Raw genomic sequence first — 25,586 nt, 5'->3', positions numbered from 1 at the left:
TCTTTCTTTCTTTCTTTCTTTCTTTCTTTCTTTCTTTCTTTCTTTCTCTCTTTCTTTCTTTCTCTCTCTCTCTTTCTTTTTTTAAAATTTGTGTAGCCTCCATGCTCAGTGTGGGGCCCAACACAGGGCTTGAACACACAACCCTGAGATCAAGACCTGAGCTGAGATCAAGAGTCAGATATTTAACTGACTGAGCCACTCAGGCACCCCTAGCAACTCTTATTTCTTAAAATGAGTACAAAGCAAGTCAGCAGAACAGTGTGAAGAAAATTGTTAGTTATTTAGAATCACTGCTAAAGAAAAAAAAATCTTTAAAATTTGGCATATAATTGGATTAGAATAAACCAAAAAGGACCATTTAATATTTGCTTGGCATGACATATTGTCCTTTTGGGAATTGAGTGTTTAATTAGTGTGGATCTCACTGTATTATTGCACCAGACTTAGGAGGTAACCACACTGAAAAGGAATGTTTGTATTTAAATTCACTTGTCAGCACCAGAATCATGAGAGTTTCAAGAAGTTAGATTTCAAAGAGAATACTTAAGCCTCCTTTCAATTCAATTTTTTTCTCATTCATATTAAAGATATCTTAAATACTTACACACATACACATAAATTGAGTACAATGAGTATGTTTTCATTATCAGAAGATAACTATTAATAAAAGTATACCTTTCATTTAAAGGAAAAAAAAACAGATAGTCTAGAATGTAATATACTAATGTTGAGTTGTCCTATAAAGGTTATCCTGCACAAATTAAGAAAAAAATATTTGTTTTTAATTAATTCTGATATTGAAATCATTGCCACTCATGTGGCAAATGACATTTGAAACTCATTGTTGGAGGGTATTGACAGCTTATTAGTGACTAGAGTCTTGGAGAAAGCTCAAAATTCACACAAACAAGACCAAATATCCCAGAAGATTTCTCTAAGAAATACCTCTGAGAAACAGAATTCATAAGCCTCCTAACCTTGCTACATCAAATGCCCTCAGTTTAGTGCAATAGTCTGTTGACATTATTGAGGTGATATAGAGAGAATGAGATTAATAAACATTTTTCCCACTTCCTCAATCAAAGAGAAATATATTTTATCATTGTTGTTTGAGTATCAATGAACTGAATACTTAAGAGAATTTTTTTGCTTTAGTGGCAGTTTTCTTTTTTTATAAATATTTCCTATAATGACTATTGCACATTTGTAAAGAAATAGCTAAAGTGGAAGCACATGCAATTACTCACAAAATGTGAATTGCAGAAATGCAGTTATTATTAACACAAATGAAGTGCATTCAAAATAACACTTCAACAGCATGCAAATTACTTAAAGTAATAAGTGTTGATGTGGTAGTTCTTTTTCATTCTTCATTTCATTTAAAATGTTTATCTTTTTTCATTTCGTCCTCAAACTTTTCACCCTGCATCACTGATAAATTCTTCCTGCATCAAAGGGAAAATCATTTTGACCTAATTCAAAGTTATATGAAAATTTCAGTACATTATTAATCCATATGTATAGCAGATAAATAGACTAACACCTCATGCACACACCCACATACACACACAAGCACTAGAGGTTAGATTTAATTTCATATCTTTGCAAGTTGTTTTCTGTCATGCCATAAGTTGCTGAGCAGTTTTTCTGGTGATTTCTAAAAGAAAGGATCGGTTTAATATATTCCCTTGCTTAATTTGTATGCAAATACTATAAAATATTGGGTATATAGTGCAAAGAAGCCATTTCTCTTTCTCCAGTTACTCTGTATTCTGACACTAGGACACAATAATTTACATGCTTTTCTAATGGTAGATCATTATGGCCATGCCATGTATGCCTGTATTTCAGATAACTCTAGTCTTATTTGAAGACTTCAGAGTTAGTAGTCAAGCTGAGAGACCCAGCCATAAATCTGGAAAAGCTCCACAGGCACACTTCACCCCTTACACAGAAAACTGTTCTTAAAACTACAGAAAAACCAATGTCTTTAAGACATAAGCAACTGGAAAAAGAATAAGTTCTATACAAAGAGATTATGCAGAAAAAAAAGATTTAAATATAAAAAATAGTACATCAACAGATAACAGAAACACACCAGATAAATATGTCCACAGTCAGATAGAAAAATAATTCCAGAGTACAAAACAAGTAAATAATTAAAAAGTACACACAAAGAAGTAGCAACATAAATTAGAAAGCTGGGAATAATATGACTTAAAAAAAAAAAAGAAGAAGGAAATAAGACTTTTGTAAGTTTTTTTTTCTGGTTTGATTTGGAACTATATAAATATTTTACATAATTTAAAATCCTACTTCAAAAAGAAAAAACATTAAATATCTAAAATTATAAAACATCATAAAACAACTTTTGTTAACTTCCAGTGAATTTCAGTGTATATATCAGCTAACAGACAGTGAACCATCTATTTATGTTTTCTGCACCCTCAGTGGTGATCATGTATAAATTTCCATGCTTACCTACAGAACTTTCTTTATGTATTAGAAACCAAAGGCTAAAAAAAACCCATATTCATGTAAACAGTTTCCCTGCCTGTAGGTCTCTCTTCCTTCATGTGAGATTCATCTTGCTCAAACACAAATTTGATCATGTTACTCTTTTACTCAAGAACCAACAGATGCCTTCAGTTTGTTTTACAGAATAAAAAACTCCACAGGTTGTGTTTCATGGGTCTCTTCTAACTTCTCTGTATCTTCCCTGCTTCACCTCCGTGTCATTTTCCTCACTTGTTTCCACTCCTTGTTCATCACCACCCCTCACTACACAGTGCACTTTGTATCCACACCAACAACTTTCCTATTCGCCTTCCCATCTCTATCTCATTATAGGTCCGTGGTCTATCAAGCCCTCCAACCCCCTCCCCACTTGTATCTTTTCCTTCAATAAAAAACTCTTAATCGAATATAATCTCTTCATCAAATGCTGTAATTTCCTCCTATTACTACTGAAACAGATTCATTACTCAACAGCTCTTAGCCCCCTTCATTTTTCATTCAATTAGTACTAATTGTAATCTCTATTTATATCAATATGTGCTCATTCTTTCACAGTAGAGAACTATTTCATCAGTGCAGAGAACTATTCCTGGTGTGATCATCAATAGCATCAAGTCTACTGGGGGCTGAAGACTTATCTCAAGGGCCCAGATGTTCTGCTCGGATGAGATAAGAGCCACATCAAGGCATTAATTACCCAAGGGAATTTGGCTAACTCTATTATCTGGCTGTTCTGCGAAAGACTGCAAAATATTCATGAATTCGTCTGTACACCAAAATGCTATTAAAGCAAATTATACAATTAATAAGAAATTTATTTGCATGTGACTAGGAACACAATGACCCAGAAAATGAGAATGGCATGAATATTTTAAAGAAGAAGGTCACTTAGCCCGTGCCAAACCAATGTGATTTGAATCCAATGGTGATGTAAGCTAGAGGCGGCATGTCAGCCTGAACACACAATTTCCTGGCTAGGGTAAGTTTGCATCACACTTTCAGCAGACGCTTCTAATAATATGCACTCAGAAATAGGCATGCCACTTTCTAAATGTCTCCCCAGACACAAATGCTTTGACACCCTGGATCAAACACACTATTTGATGGCTTTTTCTAAGAAAAATGTCATCCATATAGTGACACTTAAATATGACATGCTATTGTTAATAATTTCTATAGCTTCTTGCATAATACATTCTGTACAATAGGTAGAATTTACCAGGGAGAAACAAGATTTTTCCCAAAAGACTTCTTTCAACTAAAGACAGAACTGAGGAGAGCACAAAATTAAATAGTTCATAGAATGAGATGATTTTTTCTTATGGCATAAAGACAGTGCTCAGTCATTGAAGGGAAGAATATTAAGTGAGGAATTTGAAAAGAAAAAAATTATCAAAAGAAAACTGATAAGAGGCATATTTTGAAGTTTGATTTCTTTATCTTTAAAAGTTCAAGTAAACCATGTCCATATCTAGAGTTTTATTTAAAAGCAGTTAGTAGATTAAAAGTAATTTTGGCAATCCTGACTCCAACTGTAACCATGCCCCCTTCCCTCCCCAACACATACACACTTTAATCCACTAGAAACTGAACTGGCAGGGGCAGGAAGGAGGTTATTAGAAAGAATGGATGGGGCTCACGGAGGAGGGAAGGGGGAATAGGGTAGAGGAGGGAGATGATAAGAAGGTCTTTAAATCAAGTTTGACTTTGGAATTTTTAACTGAATGGGATTCAAATAAGAATGTTTTAATTTAAAAAAAGATTACAAAATTATAAAATCTAATCAAGATATCAGTGTCTACCACCAACTAAGAAAGAGGGTTAAGCATATAGATACTTTTGGAGACCAGATATTAAAAAATAAATAAAACTTGTTCATGTGTATACCATAGTGTATTATACATATTGTTGGATTTACACATTTCAAATCAAATTCAGATTTGGAAATTCAGCATTTTCACTTTCTCTGAAAAAAATTTAACTTAAGGCATATAAGATAATTTATCTTAAAAGCAACAAAAATGAATTACTTCTCTAAAAGTTTCACCTTCAAAATTTTATACTTAGAGACTTTTATGCTAAAGTTTTAAGGGGACTTCCAGTTGTTAGGAATATTGGGGACTCTATTCTTTTTCAATATAAAAATTAAATATGTGTCTCTGATACTTTTAGCTTATAAATTAGAGTTTAGACAGAATTAGTCATTATTAATGGTCAACAGTGTATTCAACTGCCATCAATTAGAGGTTTTTGGAACATCAAAAGGTCTTTGAACAATAATGACAAAAATGAATCTCAGGAGAAAAGAATAAACACAAGCACAGTATCATTTTTGTAAGGTTCAATAAACATGTGCTAAGAGCCTTGAATGAAAACAGAACCCATCCGTTCAGTAAACATAACATCAAGTTGAAGAGTTTTCAGCACAGACATCTGTCTGCTAGTTGTTGATGGACCTTAAACATATGTGCATATGTATGTAAGCAAATGTACACATAGTCCACTTATATTTCCCTCATGAATCATTCCAAAAGGAAACTTTAAGTAGTATATCTTACTCATATGTACTACCATTTCTCTCAATAAATGTTTAAAGTTTGTCCTTGAACAATGCCTTATGTCAATTTTATTCTAAGTGAAGAAATAGTTGTTCTTGAGGAGCATGTAAATTGAAGGCTATTTGAAGTAACACTTTAAATTCTACAAATATACGAAAACTATTAATAAAGACTATTAAATGAGAATGCAAAAAACATCATCTCCTTAAAGAAAAATATAAAAATTCACTGTAATCACCTATGTTTTAACTCATAGGATCCTCTCAGGATATAAAATCACCACTTAGAGAGCAGTATCCATTCTATTAGGGTAGGGTTCTCTGAACCCTCTATTAAGAAGAGGTGGGGTCAGGGACCTATATCAAATTATCTTTGATGCTCTGTCAAAATACATGCCTTCTTTATGATAGAATCTCAGATATGAGAAGGGGAAGGAGATATTTATTTTTAGAAAACTTTCCAATTTATTCTGATATATCTACTTCAGCCCATGTCACCTGCATTTAAAATCCACAGTGTTGAAATTTCTCAATTGTTAAAAGACAATATGTGTTTAATTCAGTTTGATATATATGTATGGGTATTTATGAGGTCTGTGATTCTCCTTAAATTCTCAGCTCAAGGAAGCCTTCAGTGACTCTCACCCTTCTCCACACACCTTGCCTTTCCCCTGTCTGATTAGGTGCACTTCTCTGCTCAGAAAGCCCCTGGTGCACCCCTCAAAGAGAGCAGTTACTACATCTCTTAGCTTGTAAATGGTTTTTTTTGTGGGGGGGGGAAGGGGTTAAAGATATTCTTTATATATTTAGGATCTAAAATAATGTCTACTATAAAGAAGATAGATGCATAGCATTTGATAAATGAAGGATTCACAAATTCAATAAATGCTTGTTATGTGTCTCAGGCACTGTTTTAAGTGCTGGAAAATACTGTCTTACACACACACATACACACATACACACACACACACACAAGAACAAGTAAATGAATAAGGAAAGAGAGAAAGATGGTGAAAGGGAGGGTTAAACAAGAGTGAACAAGAAATAATACTTCTGAAAGGACATACAGTCTAAGAGAGAAAACTGTCAGTTATTCCTTCAGTTCGCAATCAGTCAACAAATTTTTATTGAGCCCCACTTTGTCAGGCACAACAGAACATACTCACAGCAGTTAATACTCGCAGAAGCTCCAGTGCCTACCTCAGCGATCTTGTAAATAGACAATGAACAAATGGGCATGATATTTGGTAGGTCCACAAGTGCTAGGGAGCAAAGTATAGAAGCTAATGGAACAGGTAAGACAGGGACTGCCTTCTACAGGATGCACAGGAAAGGTCTCCGTAATATTACCTCTAAGAGATCCTGAGAGCGTACCATATTTTAAACACTTTGGCATCCTTTATTAAACCTGTTATGCATGCAAAATAGGAGTTCTTATAAAAAGAATTTATGATAACAGACACCCTCTATCATTCTCCTCAAAGCCACATTGTAGTACCTATAAATTTTACTACAGAACCCAAGTTCAGTCCATTTGACTGCCAAAACAATGCTTCAAATTCCACTATAAAGCGACCAAATCAAACAGAAGACATGTAAGATTAAACATTTCTCTTTAGTAATGACTTTTATACTCACCCCACCCTACCCGCATCTGCTTTCCAGCTGTTCATCGCTTCCCAATTCCCATGTTTAGAACCCATTATTTTTTTTAAGAAAACTAAATTCCCTATTATTTAATACACAAGTAATTTTATACCTAAAAACATCCCATAGCCTCAACTACAATTTACTATATTCAAAAAGTTACACATATTATAATTGTTTCTAATATACTTCTTTAAAAATAACTGCTGTCTTCCACCCTAAGCTTGTTTCCAGGATCAACATTTGCAATCAATACTCCTAGTACTAATATATACTTGCCAAACTCTCTGGTCCTTGTCACAGGCTCCACCCATTCATATTATCAATTCTCCCTGTCAGACAATCAATCTCTCATATGATGTCAATTTTTAGGATTGTAAAGGAAAGAAAAGAAATACAATGAAACACTGACCTTTTATTACTCATTTTATTCTTACTCTCTCCAGCTGTGCAATTTCCTTATCATGCTAAGCTTTCCATGGCTTCATCTATTACCTTTATACTAAGGTTCCCAAATTCATGAACTCTAGCCCCATCCTTTTTGTCAACTCCCTGACAGATTCTGACACCAGAAACTCCACAGGTTCAGAATGAATCTTATCATTCTGAGTCACTGCAATGAGTTCTTCTGACTTCTTTATCTCCATTTCACCAAACTTCCAGTCACTCAAGTTTAAGACTCTGGAGTAACTTTTTCCTTTTCCCTCTCCCCACTTGCCAGGTCCTGGACATTTTTCATTCTGTAGTGTGTCACTCAATCTTCTCAATCTCTTCATTCCCACTGTTAAGCCTATGGCTCAGATGTGAGTTTTTGCTATAAGAAGCCTAATTGGTTTCCTGATTCTACCACCTATGCCCCCCTAGTTTTTGTTACCAATCTTCACCACAGTAAGTATCCTAAAACAACAAAACAAAATACAGTATATCCTTTCCCTGATCCTACAGAAATACATTAAAAGTCTTCAGTTGGGTTCAAGGCCTTCCATGCTAAATGTCAAATATACATTTCCAGTCCTGAGCAGTGACACTGTTATTTGTCAAATTGACCACTGTTCCTAACACATGTTAATCTCTCCCTCCTTCTTGACTTTGCCATGATGTTCTCTCAGCCTGAAAATGTCTTTCCCTGCTCAGCTCTTTGTTCACTTGGCAAAATTTTAATAATTTATAAAATGATGTGAATTATTATTTTCTTCGATATGTTTTTTCTCCATGTTTCAATTTCTCCACCACGAGATTGCATTGCTGTTTCCATAGATTCAAAAACATTTTTTTTAATTCTATACATCAGTTTGGGCTCATCTCAACTCTCAAAATGTCACTTCCTCTTCCATTAGAAACATTGTCTTCCAGTTTCTTCAATAATTGGTACTGGGAAAATTGGACAGCCACATGCAGATGAATGAAACTGGATCATTCTCTAACACCATACACAAAGATAAACTAAAAATGAATGAAAGACCTCAATGTGAGACAGGAATCCATCCAAATCCTAGAGGAGAACATAGGCAGTAACCTCTTTGACATCGCCCACAGCAACTTCTTTCAAGATACATCTCCAAAAGCTAGTGAAACAAAAGCAAAAATGAACTTTTGGGACTTCATCAAGATAAAAAGCTTCTGCACAGCAAAGGAAACAGTCAACAAAACAAAGAGGCAACCCACAGAATGGGAGAAGATATTTTCAAATGACACTACAGATAAAGGGCTTGTATCCAAGAAACTATAAAGAACTTCTCAAACTCAACACCCAAAAAACAAATAATCAAGTCAGAAAGTGGGCAGAAGATATGAAAAGACACTTCTCCAAAGAAGACATACAAATGCCTAACAGACACATGAAAAAATGTTCATCATCATTAGCCATCAGGGAAATTCAAATCAAAACCACATTGGGATACCACCTTACACCAGTTAGAATGGCAAAAATGGACAAGGAAAGAAACAACAAATGTTGGAGAGGTTGTGGAGAAAGGGGAACCCTTTCTTACATATCTTACACTGTTGGTGGGAATGCAAGTTGGTACAGCCACTTTGGAAAACAGTGTGGAGGTTCCTCAAAAAATTAAAAATAGAGCTACCCTATGACCCAGCAATTGCATTCTTGGGTATTTACCCCAAAGACACAGATGTAGTGAAAAGAAGGGCCATATGTTTATAGCAGCAGTGTCTGCAATAGCCAAACTGTGGAAAGAGCCAAGATGCCCTTCAACAGATGAATGGATAAAGAAGATGTGGTCCATATATACAATGGAATATTACTCAGCCATCAGAAAGGATGAATACCCAACTTTTACATCAACATGGATGGGACTGGAGGAGATTATGCTAAGTGAAATAAGTCAAGCAGAGAAAGCCAATTATCATATGGTTTCACTTATTTGTGGAACATAAGGAATAGTATGGAGGACTTTATGAGAAGGAAGGGAAAAATGAAGGGGGGGAATCGGAGGGGGAGACGAACCACGGGAGACTATGTACTCTGAGAAACAAACAGGGTTTTAGGGGTGCCTGGGTGGCTCAGTCGTTAAGCGTCTGCCTTCGGCTCAGGTCATGATCCCAGGGTCCTGGGATCGAGCCCCGCGTCGGGCTCCCTGCTCGGTGGGAAGCCTGCTTCTCCCTCTCCCCTCCCCCTGCTTGTGTTCCCTCTCTTGCTGTGTCTCTCTCTGTCAAATAAATAAATAAAATATTTAAAAAAAAAAAAACCAGGGTTTTAGAGAGGAGGGGGTTAGGGGGATGGGTTAGCCTGGTGATGGGTATTAAGGAGGGCACATATTGCATGGAGCACTGTGTGCTATATGAAAACAATGGATCGTGGATCACTACATCAAAAACTAATGATGTATGGTGACTAACATAACATAATAAAATTTAAAAAAAAACATTGTCTTCTCCCTCCTTAGACATTTTTAAAAATTACATACTTCTTAAATAGAGTGTTTTGCTTTGTGTCATAATTATTACTGTTATCTACTCCCCCACCCCCAAATTAAAATCCCTACACCAAAATTAGATTTATCCATTGGGATAGGATATGTGTCTTAATTTATTTGTGTATGCACTTTTTAGTTTGTACATTCATTTACTCACTCATTTAGTTTTGTACACAACATCAACTCATAGAGGATTTAACATTCCTTACAAAGTTACTTAAAGTATAATGATTAAAATAATATTAAATGTATAATAAAATAGGATTAAAATGGGGAAAAAAGAGTAAGAGTAGTAGAAGTCAGGAGTGGAAGAAGGAAAGAAAATATATGACATTAAATACCACACTATTTCCTAGTTGCTGCCATAAATAAATGATTTGGGATCTCATGCATGATTGATCACAATGCCCTATATCTAGAAAGAGTTTAATGAATGTTTACTAATTGTTAACTGAATTATTCATGGCATGTTTTTTGAGAAACAAGTCAAAATTCTTCAGGATTATTTTTTTATTTTTAGCAAATCAACTATATTATTCCTGAGCATTAATATTAACGGCATCATAAAAATGGCATCATTAAACATAATATTCTAGCACAAAATTTAAGAAAATAAAGAAAACAATAGAATGAACAGCCTCAAAAGTAACCTTATACATATAAGAATGTACATATTTATGTAGCTAAGGTACACATTTTGTTCATTCAAAAAACATTCATTTGGTGTCCACTCCAGAAGATACATACTACCTGCTTCTTTAGAAACACAAGGAAGAGAGTCTTTCTTAACAAAAACAAAAACAAAAAAAGAATCATTCAAGAAAAGAAGAAAGAAAAAATTAAGTAAAGTGTTATTTCCTTAGTCAAAGATTCCAGAAGCCCTCATCTACATTTCTCAGTTCATCAAGCAGTTAATTCTTTCACTATCTCTTCTGTCTGTGGCATCATCAGGCTCTCCTTTTTTACTGAATCCTCCAACAGTACAAAGCAATTTCTTTTTTTAAATTTTTTTATTTTATTTTATATTTTAAAGAGAGCAAGGGGGGGAGAGGGGCAAAGGGAGATGGAGAGAGAGAATCTTAAGCAGGCTCCACTCCCAGTGTGCAGCCTGATGGGGGCTTGATCTCACAACTCTGAGATAATGACCAGAGTCGAAATCAAGAGTTGGATGCTTACCAACTGAGCCACCTAGGCGCCTCCACAAAGCAATTTTTTGTACCGCCCATATTTAAAATAGAACAAGACATTTTCACTCATATGTGTAATTTAAGAAACAAAATAAATGAGCAAAGGAAAAGAGAGAGAGAGATTGAGACAAACCAAGAAACAGACTCTTAACTATAGAGGACAAACGGATGGTTACCAGAGGGGAGGTGGGTGAGGGGGATGGGCTAAAGGGGTGATGGGTATTAAGGAGGGCTCTTGTGATGAGCACTGGGTGTTGTATGAAAGTGTTGAATCACTATATTGTACAATTGACACTAATATAACACTGTATGTTAACTCTATTAGAATTAAAATAAAAAAGAATAAAAAGAATTAGTGGGCAAACAAATAAATAAAAATAAAAATAAAGAAATGCAACAAAAGAAGTTTGCTTGTCCCCACAAACCTCTCTATTGTTCTCATTTATAGGAACAATTCTTTATACTATTTTCTGTCTCCACTTCTTACTTCCCACCCTCCCAATAGGATCTTGCTTCTGTCCCAATCAGGCCACTAAAACTGCTCTTATCAGGATCACTAAAGCCCTTGTTTCTAAGTCCAACCGGTCTTTTTTTTTTTTTTTTTTTTTTTAGTAGAGTGATGAACAGCATTCCACATTGAGTCATTCCCTCTTTCTTTAAACACTACTATCTCTTTGTCTACTCCTAAGTCTCTTTTTTTCTAGTTTCTACTCCTTGAGAGCCTTAAAATGCAGGAGTTCTTCAGAGCTTAACCCTTGGCCTTCTCTTTTTCGTGCTCTATATTCTTCTCTAGGTAATATTCTATCTATTCTAATCCTTCTATCTCTAGATAATAATTCAGTTCTGTGGCTTGTACATGCAATATGAACTATCCAAACATATTTCCAATCTAGACTTCTCCACTGAGCTCAAGACTCATATATAAAAGTGCCCACTGATGTCTCTTGGATGTCTGAAGTGCATCTTAAACTTAATACATCCAAAAGTGGACTTGGATCTTCAGCCCACAATGTGTTCCATGCAGGTGGAACTAGTAAATTGCACTACCATTTATCCAATGGTTCAACCCATATTCCTGGTAATCATATTATATGCCTTCCTCCCCTCTTCTTTCTCAAGCCTCACATTCAATCATCAAATTCTACCAGTTCTACTTCCAAGATATACCTCACATCTGCTCTTATTTATTTCTCTACTACATTGTCATAGTCCAAGTCATTATCATCTTTTATGTGGATTATCTTCTCAGCCCCTTAAATGTGCTCCCTGCTATTTATTTTTCTTCCTTCTTCCTTCAGTTCACTTCTCTCACAGCAGCTACATAGATAAAGTGAAAGTACATCCAATCTCTCTCTGATTTAAAATTATTGACTGGCTTCCAAACTCTATGTCTTGTCCTGCAATGCCTGATATCATCTCACCTTGTGGCCCACCTACTCTCTACTCCAATCACATTGACTTCTTTTCAGTTTCTGAAATACTTCAAGCTCTTTTGTGCTTCAATTATTTTCCTTATGCTATCTTTCTGCCCAAAATACTATTTACCTACTTCTTTGCATAGCTGAATCTCTCTTCCTTTAGGTGCCAGTTTGAGTGTTACCTCAGAGAGGTATTCACTGATACTGTCAACAACTATTTTAAAAGAATGTAACATATTTGTTATTGATTTATTTATTTAGTTCTTCTATCTCACTAATCTATAAGCTCCATGCAGGAAGGCACTCATTTTCTCACTCACTTCTGTCTGAATCCCTAGCACAATATCTGGAATGTAGTTAGCAAAATAGTATTTTCCAAATAAATGTATTTTTAAATAATAAATGAATTATATACTACAATATAGTAAAAACTTTATATACTAAAGAATTTAAATTGGTTTTCTAATTTTGGGGTCAGTTGCCTACTAAACTCTGATGAAAGTCATTATTTTTAATACTAAATGATAGAAGCAAGAATTGAGTAGATTTAGCATTTAAAGTCAATAAAAACAAAAAGAGAGAGAAACCAACCATTAAATATCTGTTTTACCTGATGCATCAGCCTATGAGATTACTTGTTTTTACTTACGTGGCTTCCTTATCTCCCAATTAAAATTCAGAAGTAAATACAAAATTTTATGGGGATTTTCTTTTCCAGTATCTTCAGGATATCATTTGGCATATTTCTTTTTTTTTCTTTCTTTTTTTTTTCTTTTAGTTTGTGAGTATCTGAGAAGATTTATGTTTTCATGGGATTATGGTCTAGGAATCTCTGCATTTATGGTTTCTTTAAAGATCATAATAGCATGCTTAAATGGGCTAAGTGATAAAGATGTCTAGTGACAGAATTCATAATTTTTGCTTTTATGTTTTGTAGTCTAGCTGAAAGTTCCCTCAACCAAAATTATGAATCATTTATTGCAACCTAGTAAAAGGCTAAATGAAGCTCAACATGGGCTGGTGCCTTGCTTCAGTCTAACTTGTAATGGTACCATTGTTTAGCATGAAGTAAGAAAACTAAAAGACAACACAATAGAAAAGAATAAACGCAAGGAATCTTTTCCTCTCCCTTAGGAAACAATGGAAAAGTTTAGATTTACATTTCATAGTTTTTATATATTCCTATTCTAATCAAGCATTAGTGTAAATATATATACAAACACTTATCAACTAAATAAGAATTAAATATTTTTAAAAGATTTATTTATTTTAGAGAAAGAGTTGAGAGAGAGTGAATGAGTGAGGGGAGGGGCAGAGGGAGAGAATCTCAAGTGGATTCCCCACTGAGTGTGGAGTCCTGCACGGGGCTTGATCTCAAGACATATGAGATCATGACCTGAGCCAAAACCGAGTCCAACGCTCAACCGACTGAGCCACCCAGGTGCCCCAGAAAATTAAATAATTTTTTAAGTGTTTGTACCAGTAGCCTCTATGATTATCATGAAGAATCAAACACTGATTATACCATGATATTTCAAGAAACATTAATAAACAGTGTTATAAAATGAATTCAAAATTAAAGACCATGTATTTGCTAGAGGTAACTTTGAATGATAAATATTTTACAAATATTTTACACTAAGCATCAGTCTAATTACCTCCTTTTTTGCTCAGAAAGAATATGGAAAATTTCCTCAGAATTTATAAAATTTAGATCCTAATGTTCACATGTACCTGTAACTGCTCACAATGTAACTTTCCCAGGAAGTAGCATCATATAGTGGAAAGAGACTTCTGAGTAAGCTACATTTAAGTCTGAACAAGATCCTGAAATTTTCCTGGTTATATAACCTTATATCTTCCTTATGAGTCAATTGACTTTTCTTATCTTTAAAATTAGATAACGTCTTCCTCACTGACATATTGGTATCATTATTATAAATGGAGATAATATATATGTAAAGCAATGGGCACTTGGAGGTGCTCAACAAATATTGCTTCATATGATTCTAGAGAAAAGTAAAAAGATTAAATCTTATCAAATGTTTGCTAATGTTTCACAAATATTCTCATATATGGTAAGCAGAGCTTATATCTGCCCTCTAGAGTTGATAATACTATAATTATTACTACAAATTCGGTACTCAGGTAAATAACTTGCACAGCTCGCACACTGGAGACTCCAAGGGTTTGAACTTGGATCTTAAAAGTTTTCAAAGCCCTTTTCTTTTCTCCTTTTGCTTGGCCCATAAAGGAAAGTTTTCTGCAATGTTTGGAGCTATTTGAACTACTCTTCCAGGAAGAGCTCACATCGGTTTGACCCATGTGGTGAAACCCAAGAAATGGGACAGAAAACTGCTTAAAAGATAATACAAGTAAACCAACAGGACAGTTATCAAGTAAAGTGATTCACTAAGAGCCCCATAGTTTAAATGTGTCTGCACGGTCCTCCTTTCCTACTCCAGGACTAGGCTAGCAACCCCCGCAATAAGCAGAAGATTTTGTAGAGAAGCCCGGCCAAATAGGACATATTTCCAAAAGACGAGGAGAGGGGAAACTTTTGGATTTATCACTATTGCTTCTAATAGGTTGTTTACTCTTCTCTGTTTTTGATCCCAACAGATTAGAGTAATAGTGGTGAAAGATGATAAAAGCTGTCGATAGACTGTGAAATAAGCTATTTCAATAATTCCCTCTAAACCAATCTTCAAATCCAATCTTACCTTAATTGAGCATCAGAGGATAAAACCAAGGTTGTACCAATTGCTGCCTGTTAAAAGTGGAGCTCACTGAAACACCCAGCTACAACACCTGGAAGCAAGGTTACATAACCAATTGTAGAATGTTTTGCCTTTTTCCTATCCATAGCTTAAGAACATATAGTTGCATAAGAGCCTGGCTGACCCTCTGCTCCCAAAAGTATTCATACAATAGTCGTGGTGGCCAAAACTAATTGATTTGACTTGGAGAACAAAATTTGAAAACATGAAAATCTCTTTTTATAAAGTTGATATTATTTCTCAAAACATTATGCCACATTCCAGAAGATATCTGTTCCAAACATTAAATGCAACTTCTTAGAATTAAAATTTAGGTCATGAATATCTTAAAATATTTTGAAAGTAGTTTATTTAATTTTGTCCTTCAAAAAACTTTTTCGTCAATCAATATTTGGCTAGCTTTCAGAATCTGGCAATCATGTATTTTTTGGTAATGTTGATGACTGCCTTACTCACTTTGTCACTGCCTTTGGAACCAAATCTGGAGAAAATTTCCATTCAAAACCTTTTTCTCCTTATTAAAACATCTGGTTACTTCATTTTTACCTCCCTTCTCTATTAAGTTCAAAATTGGTATAACCTCTGATTATTTGGTAACCATATTCATGGACTAAACCAACACATTTTTTAAAATATGAGATATCTAGTGGGACAGTAGAATAAAACAGTTGAAAAATACACTGGATCAGAGACTCTAGGACATGTGGTCAATGTGCACAGTGATTGCTGACAATTCTTTGTTTTTCTCTGCCCTCATTACTGTTTGCTGTTTGAATAAAGTACTCAAAAGGATAATAACAGGTTTCTTTTACAAACATTTCCTGGTAGCTGAGATGTTCATAAGCTATGTCTGATAGATGACAAAAGTCCTGCCTTATGGGACAGAACAGAGAATATAAGATACTGGACTTTAGAGTAATGAAAGCTGGGACATTTTCATGAGAGAAGGTGTTCATAAGAGCATAGAAATTATACGACAGATTAGAAAATAATTCTAAAACTTCTCTTTTAGACATCTGGGTATCCCCCAATGTCCTAGGTGTCTAGGAAAGAACTCAAGGGGGAAACTAGCTGTCTAGCATAGAAGGCAGCACAGTGCAAGGACACATAGGAGAAGCCAGGGTGACAGAAGGAAAAGGAACATTATGATAATGTAACGCCAAGCTTGGGCCTCAGACAATATTCAGGCTGAGCAAATAATTCAATGATGGAGCAAGCAAGATGTGTTAGCAGAGACCTCTCAGACGTCAACATGGAAAGACACACACACACACACACACACACACACACACGCCAGGAACCAGGGAATTGTGAGAGAGGTTGGGAAGCACAATGATATCACATGAGGTGGTGGCATGGTGGAATATGTCTGTATATTAAATAGAGTGTTTGTTGCTATTTTTTTAAGGCTTTAGTTTTTAGAGCAGTTTTAGGTTCACAGCAAAATTGAGAGGAAGACACAGAGATTTCCTGCCCCCATACATTCATAGCCTTCCCCATTATCAACATCTCCCACCAGAGTGGTACATTTGTTGGTGTTAATGAACCTAAACTGACACATCATAATTGCCCATAGTCCATAGTTTACCTTAGGATTCACTCTTGGAGTTGTGCATTCTATGGGTTTGGAAATTTGTTACTATTTTTTAGTTGTAACCACATTTTCTTCTAATGATAGAGTCCTTGTAAATGGGAATAGTCAGTTTGTTTCTGTGAGTAAATATGCCAGTTATCTTTATAGGACTTTGAGACAACAAAACAGTGTGAGACGAAAAACAAAACATAAAGCATCTTAGAGTAGAATTTCTAAGGGTATCCCAGGAGAAAGGTTACATCAAATTAGATCATTATAGAGGTAGCACATAGAATTTATCCATTCATCTAGCTGTCATTTATGCACTATGTACTGAGCATTTCTTTTTTTTTTTTTTAAGATTTTTTATTTATTTATTTGACAGAGAGAGACACAGCGAGAGAGGGAACACAAGCAGGGGGAGTGGGAGAGGGAGAAGCAGGCTTCCCACAGAGCAGGGAGCCCGACGTGGGGCTCGATCCCAGGACCCTGGGATCATGACCTGAGCCGAAGGCAGACGCTTAACGACTGAGCCACCCAGGCACCTGTACTGAGCATTTCTACACAAATGTCCTTGAACCAGGGACAGATGATATACCCTGAATGAACACACCATGCTGAGCTCTTAAGAAGCTTATAGATAGACAAATAAAGAGATAATTCCATTGAAGTGGATGGGAATAGAAGATGCTACAATGACATATAATTGCCAAGTGACTGGCAGTTGTTCCAGATCAGAGAGGGGGCCATAGAAAGAAGGATGACCGAAGATTTCATAGATGTCATGTCCCCTGAGGTAAAACTTGAAGTAACTGGTGATAACAATAAAAAACAGTCATCTGAGTTAGCTTTCAAATGAGATGACGGTTATCTTACTTGCCAAATGCATCATTAATACAATTATAATTGTATTTGCCAAACACGATAGTGATAGATGGTAAAGCAACAAGGAAGGGGGAAGGAATCCTACAACTGAGAAATTAACTAGACCTGATCCTCTGACATTCCCTTACATAATTTTTAGCCCAACAGACACGGAATCCACCTCTGAGCAAAGTGCTAACTCATGGAAGTTTTAATCTAATTCAAGTACTGCAGTGATAACTTCTCAAAATAGTTGTACACTGAGACTGGAATCTGACATTCTTTGCTTTCATGGACTTGTGAATGGACATGTTCTTAATTTAAGGCACTCTATAACCCTATACAACTGTTTTTCTAGAAGAAGGCAAACAGAACTCAGAGAAAACCTGCGTGGCAAGGCTTCTCTTTCTTTCATCCATTTGTCTGTTCAGTTACTGATTAATGGCTCTACCCTTAGAAATTTTCAGGCTTTTTAGAAAAATAGCAAATGACATAAATCCAGAATATGTCAGTAGTTAAATTTATGCTTTGCTTCCTTTACTTTCGTTTATTTGAATGAAACATCAAGATGCTGTAAAATCTAAGAAAATCAAAATCTTGATTTAAAATAAGTGTCTCCTCTATCCCTATTCTCCATTTTTGTTTTCTTCCAGTCACTCTTCCATAACCACATTCATATACATTTTATGTGTCTCTGAACTTGAAAACTGTACTATCAACTATCTACACACACACACACACACACACATACACACACACACACTTTGTAATCTTTTTTTCTTCAACACGTTTCAGTGGATTAGGTACTGGTATTGAACAAATAAGACATGGTCCTTGCTTCCCCAGAAGTTCTAATATAAACTAGACAATAGGAACACAAATAAACATACAGGCATTTAGACAGCTGTGTAAACACTGACTAATGAATAATGTATATTCATTTTAAAAATGTTAGTAAATATGGGTTATGTGGGGGAAAATGAAAAGTGAACTGAAAAACCTTTTGACCATTAGAGCTGAAAAAGGCCTTTGAGACCATCAAGGTTGGCAGCCTCATTGGATAAAGGGAAAACGGCAAGCAGAGTTTCAAGAGTTGGATGTAGGGGAAGAAGATCATAACATCTCCCATTGGTGGAGTAAGGCTCTTTGCAGGTCAGATTTCTACATGCTCTGAGAAGGGATTGAGCTCTCTGTCCAAAAGATTAGATAAATTATCAACCTGAAAACAACAAAGCTTTTTCAAGTGATAACAATTTTGTCTTGCAAAATGATGAAACCAAAAAGCCTAAATTCCTGCCTGGGTTCCAAATCCTTCTCTTGTACCTTTAAGCAATTCTTTTTCTCAGAGTCAGATGCCTTATGTAAATCTTATATTGCCATCTCAAACAAGTCTCCCTGCTTTTTGCCAAAGACAACCTCGGGGATGTATTTCAAGGTTTCCTTATGGTTGGGCTAATGCTGTTAGGTTTCAAAACAGATATTCCTGATTTCTGGACTAAGGGATGAAGCTAAGCAGCACCTTTGCCCTTACACACTAGCTTTTCCTTCTTTTTTGAATGATTATAAACCATCAAAGTGAAAGACCATCAATTTTAACAAGGCCAACTCAATGCAAGTGGGTGCAGAGGATCCCTAAATATTCTATTTTGTTCTAAATGTTATGTGTAGCCAAACACGTTGTAATATAAAATTACTACTGTAGTTATTTTTTTCTGATCTAAAGGAAAATTGCATTATTAAAATATAAACCCTAATTTCCAAATCTTATAATAAGAAAAATTTGAAAATCACATGTAACATGAAAACATTGAAACAGCTTAGGCTTTATTTTGGTAACTCTGAGTGTCGCCAATTTATTCCCAAAGGTAGTCATCAGCATTGATATTGACAATGCCTTCCCTAAAATAGCCAGTGTGGAGTCCTGCATACACAGTGTACTCAATAAAGCTTGCTCATCCATTTACTGACTCACTCATAATCTGTCATTGTTTTGTGTCATCAATTTAAAACATCTTTATCTGAAAGTAATTTATGGAAATCCATGGTCCTTGAAAATGACCATATTGTTTTCTGGTTTCATCATCCTGTTTTCCTTTTTCTCATAAACATTCAAATGACAAGGAAGGCTACCAGAATATTGTCGCAGCTACCATGCAGTCTCTTTTAATCCTTGTCACACGAGATGTTCCTTCTTCATCTTTATTCCTCACTCTTGTTTTGGCATAAATAGAAAACCCTATAATTTGAATGTTTAATCTAGAGAAGATTTCATTTCTTGTTGAAAAGTCTTGGTTGACCAATTCCTCCAGTAATAATATCATCTCATTTAAGTAACTAAATCATTAACATTATGTACTAAAGGCTCTGGCAAGAGAGTGGGAATCCCTTCCCGATAAATAATGTGTAATTATTTCTATTTATTTCCCTGAAAAACATAAAACTTTCAACCTACTCACTTCTTATATTTAAGACACTAAATGTTTTTATTCATTTAAGCTATAATGGTCTGTTTACTACAAGAAGTTTGAAGTAACCTACAGTAACATAGCATAAATATGGCAATACAAATGAAGTGGAAAAGAAAACTTGGATATAGAAGCAAAGGAAATGAAGATTCCTAGTCACCTAAAGTAAGCAGATTCGTGATTTCCTGACATTTAAGGCATATTCCTAGTTGTACATCAAGACCCAGATCAGATGGCATCCTCTTTGTGAAACCTCTTCTGAGTCTCTAAGGGCTGACAGTTCTTTTCTGCTCCAGAACTCTAGTAGTCTTTTAAACTTAGGCTTCTTTTGCAAAACTTTTACATAAACCCCCCTTTGTTCAAAAGGCCAGCTCATAACCCCTCAAAATTAGGAACCACTGCCTTTCTTTGGTTCCTGTTCTTAAATCAATATTTAGCACCCTTCAGTCACCTGTGTTTCCTCTTTTCTGGAAACTTTCGCAGCATTCTCATTATCCTTTGAATTCTGAAGTATCATGTACAGGTTGACTTAGTCTGAAGACTTGCACTACCTTTCTTTGATTAGGACAAATTTCTTTCCTAATATTACATCATTTCTACATCTCAATTTCCCCCACTCTTTATTTTAAAACTCCTGGAAAGAGAGCTGAGCTCCTGAATTGATTTGCAATGACTCATCACTATTGTACTCATATTTTTCATTTTTTTGTTCTATGTTTTATGAGTTTATCAACTTTATCTTTCAGAATAGATCGTTAATTTAGTGTCTTTGATTTGTTTTATAAAGTTCCAGAAAATATGTTTTTAGTTCCAAAAATTTTTGCTTGTTTTCAGTAATAGCCTGGTTTCCTGTCTTTCTTTTTAAATGTATTTAATACCCAAATAAATCTCTCTGAGAATGTGCTCAGAATATTTTTCTAGTTCTCCTATGTTCATTGAACTATTTCTTTTTCCTCTGTAGTCATTTATTCTGTTTCCTTAGCTTGTTGCTCTGCATTTAGGTTGTTGGTTTTCTCAAACTCAGATCTTTAGTTGGTGATTCATATTTATGAGTAAAGGACTTGATTGATGAATTAGGATAGCTGTCACACCCACTGTGTATAGGTCTAGATCTGTTTCCCCAGAAGGCTTTTCCCTGGAATGAGCAGGCTGCTTTCCTGTCTGTGTAAATAGGTGAGGACATGTCAACTGGTGAGCATCATTTTAGAATGTGTGGCCAGTGGGTAAGCAGGCAGGCTGCCCAAATGCCAAAAAAACAAGAATATTACTCTGGGAATGGAGTACTTCAGCATGTTTTTCTCCTAGTCTGAGAGGTATTTCCTTGTATATTCCCTTGCTGTAGTTGTAGAGCTTTGATATACCTGGAAATCAGCTCTGCTTCTGTCTCAAGTAACAAGTGTCACACTGGATTGTTAGCCCAATCCCAGGCGATCTATTCAGTTTCTTTAGGAAGAAGTTCTCTCACTTAAACTCGGGAAGAAATGCTGCTGCTGTCAGTCACTGGGTAGGGAGGTAGTAAAGGGCCACATTGGCCTGTTAGCCTAAAGACAGATTTTTAATAACTATCCTGATTCTTGTTTCACAGGTCTTCCTAAGCCCCATACCTACACACTGAACTTGGAGATTTTCCCAACATATCCAAGACGTCTCCTTTGACTATGTTGGACTCCCTATGCTTTCTCCTAGTCTGGATTATTTGTCTATAAGATCCTATTCTCCAGAAATCATTTACAATTTCAATTGTGCAGGTAGTATCACTTCCTATTTGCAATGCAGCTGTGGATCTCTTTTTCAACTTTGTTGTTTCAATGGAACTGGGAAGAGAAAAATGGTAAACCCTCTACCTATGTTCACCATCTTTGAACTAGAGGTTCTGTGAGTTTGGATTCCCAATTGGAATTTAGATTTAGGTCATTTGGACTGTTGACCTCCAAAGGTAAGCATTTGTGATCTACTATACTTTTGCTTCATATGTCTAATTATTAATCTTTAGAAAGGTTCTAGTCTTATTTAGAAGACTACAAAAGCCAGACTTGTAGAAATTATTTTTTGGCTGACAATACCTTTAAAATCATGAAGGTCAGTTAAATTCAGGCTCAGGGCTGAATCCGATACCTGAGTCACAGGTATCAGTATAGCTATAAATACTAAAGGGATACAAATGCCCTTGATACATATCTTTTAACAACATCAAAAAAGCAGACTTCTTAAATTTTTTTTTTTAAAATCTTCCCATTAGCTTTAAAAAGTATATCTAAAATCCAAGTAAAATCTAAATAATTGAGATCATATGTATAATATATATCATAATATAACACATTCTATAATTATGTATTACATATAATTATATTATGTGTGTATATATTATGTTTATATACCAATTTTCCTAAATAGAAAGCAAAACTAGTTCTCAATTTTGTTCTCGATTCCGTCAGTACTATTGATAAAAATTATCTTTTTAAAAATTCTATCTAACTCTCTTCCATTAAAATCACTGGTCATATGTTCACTTAATCTCATAATTAGATACAGTCTTCTATTACTCTGTAGTCAGTGAAAATGAGAGGCACTGACCTTCTCAGATTGCTCTGAAATCACAAGAAGTACTTTGAAAAGACAGTAGCTGTAGTTTCTTTCTCTCATCAGTTATTTAGTTTCAATATTTTTTAGTAATTCCAAAGATAAACTACAGTTTCTATTTCCTTCGTGTTTCTCCATCTTCAGTCAGAATAGAATATGGGTGTTTTCTCTGTTTCCTAGTAAAATTTACTACATTAGGGTTTTTTTAATAGGATAAAACACTATATTATTCAAATTTCCCCAGATTTTTCTTTCTCCCTGTTTCTAACATCCATTAAATCTCCTTTCACACATCTTAAAAATACTTTAAATCTTATCTAAGTACTAGTTCACTGTGATTCCCTACAATCAATTAGTAAAAAAAAAAAATTCATTGCTTCATTAATCATTTTAAATTTTTCTCATGAAAAAGGCAATATATACTATTATCAGATAATATAAAAACTTATTCACAAGTAATCCACTTCATTGAATAAATTAAGTCAAAATGTAAGTGAATGCAATGAATAATACTACATACGAAAGCATTTGCATGGGAAATGTGGTTGTCAGGGCTTAGGTGGATTAATGTGGACTGAAATACACTTAGCATCAACACTGAAGTGGGGGCACTTTTTCCTTAACAGACAGTTTTCAGTGTTATGTATTTGGGAACTTAATTTTATTTTTTCATCTAGAATAATCAAACTAAACATGGTTAGTTTACATTAATCAAATCCATAGGGTTGTGAATAAATACACTGCATGCCAACATATTATTTACTATGAAAATATATCATTGCTGAGTAGATCACAGTTCTCATATCAAGTGGTTAGCATATTCTCTTCCCAAAGGGGAATTGGAAAGTCAAAAGTCTGCTACATGAATATAGATTCAAATTAAAGGAGAACTGTGATATTGATAGTACCCTGAAAGAATATAATAGGTACTGAACAAATGGTGCTGATATAATAAATTCAGTAAAACATTAATCAATGATGCTATCATATTACAATAGCTTGATGCATTCATGTCAATTTCAGGACTGTCCCCCCCCCCCCAAAAGACTTAGATCTAACATTGCATAATATAATTTATTTATTTACATGATTTCTTCTCCTATTAATCAGTGGGATCCCTGAAGCAGGGCCTATGTCTTATTTACTTCTACGTCATTAGTGGTCAGCAGAGTGCCTGGCATTATTAGATGCTCAGTAGTTTCTCTAATTGCATTGAAATGAAATATTTATGTTAGCTAGGCAAAATAGCCTCTTCCATTTAAAAAGTTTAGAAAAATTCTTAGCTCCACTGGTCATAGGCTTTTAAATATGGCATTTACTGGGAAAACAGCTTAGATATGCTAACCTCATAAAGCTTCCCATTCTCAGAAAATGACACCTGTTAGAACACAAGCCAATATCTGAGTCCTATGCACACATATTATTACCAGGTGAATCTGGTCAAGTTCTCTATAGTTGTGCAAGTTGTATTTTTCTCCTCCTTAAAAATTCTCATGAAGTTCCTTACCTATCTTTGCCATGCAAGAAATGCAATGTGACATTGGTATTGCATCTCTGAAGACCATAATCCAGCCACTGGAAACAACTGGAAACAGTTGCTATCTATCTCAACTCCACTCCTTTCCCAGAATTTCCATGTAACCAGGGTTCTACACTAATTGTATGTGCTCAACTAGCACCTTTGACTCTCATCTCCATTCAGTGGCTTAATGAGCTCTCCAACAGCTCTCTGCTATCCTGGTTTATCACATCTTCATAGGGCTTGGTGGTAATACTAGTGGTAAAAATAGCTAACATTTACTGAGCACTTGTACCTCTACTACAACATGTACAGAAATTTACTCTTTCCTGCCTTTTTATATGCTTATCTCTCCAATTAAACTATGAATCATTTATTAAATCAATGAATAAATTGATCAAATAATAAACAAATCAATGAATTAAGCAAATTGTATGGTCTTTATTGTGCCTCTCACTTGGACAATACTGGCTTCTATCTCCTATTTCCCCAGCACTGGGGAAACCAAGTTCTTGCATTGTCTTTTTCTAGCTTTCAGCGCACATACCTCCTTTCTATTCTGACAGTTAATACATTGATGGACTTTCTTATAGTAGGCATCCCAGTGACAGTGGGAAAGCACCTATTCTCACTGGCAACTTTTGTAACTATATTTTGGGGATTACTTCTGATTTTGATATTAAGATTACAATGATATCTGCCTTTGGGACAACTAAAACAAGCTGAATAAGCTATTAAATTACCCATTGTTGTTTTTAATCCACTAGAGAACTGAGGAGACAAAGAACCTTAATTGAACTAAATTCCAAAAAAGTGACAAGCCTTTCATAGGAGAGAAGAGACACATGCCTGTTCTCATTTCTGGTGGAATGCAAGGAGGAGAAGTAAGGAGGAAGAAACCAGCCAAAACTTTAATGAACTTCTAATGACTGTGGGCAGATATAATTCCAAGAGACCCAGCCAGAGAGCAAATTTGCACTCACCAAAGGCTCTTTCTCATAGGTCTCCATATGGAATATACTACAGGCTAACAGCAGAGCTGACAGAGATCCTCCTGAGGTGTGTGGGCCATCCTGAAACTAAGGCAGGCACCTTCGGAGAAGGCTGGAGGTAAGAGGAACTGAGAGAAATCCCTCAGAGGCATTCCAGTCTTGACAGCTTGCAGATACCCTTCCAAAGCTAAAGGCTGAGTGGGCAGGCAGAGAGAGATTACCTATAATGCAAAAAGAGCAGGCAGCTGAACTGTAGACTAGAGACAAAATCCCCACAGTTCAGAAAGCTGGTGACTTTGCTATAAAACACAAAGATATCTCTGGAGTCATGCCAGTATGCAGATGTTTAATTATCAGGGAGAGGTTACAAAATAATTACAATAAAAAAACTAAAGGATCTAGTGGAAAAGATGGACCACATGTGTGAAGAGATAAGGAATTTTAGTGGAGAAATGGAAACACTAAAAAAAAACTAAAAGTGAATGATAAAAATGTAAAATTTTATCAGAAATGAAAAATTTATTAGAGAAACTTAACAACTGGGTCACGAAAGA

Source organism: Neomonachus schauinslandi, chromosome 8 (genome assembly GCF_002201575.2).
Source record: "Neomonachus schauinslandi chromosome 8, ASM220157v2, whole genome shotgun sequence".
Lineage (NCBI taxonomy): Eukaryota > Metazoa > Chordata > Mammalia > Carnivora > Phocidae > Neomonachus > Neomonachus schauinslandi.
Note: the sequence above shows the minus strand (reverse complement) of the source record.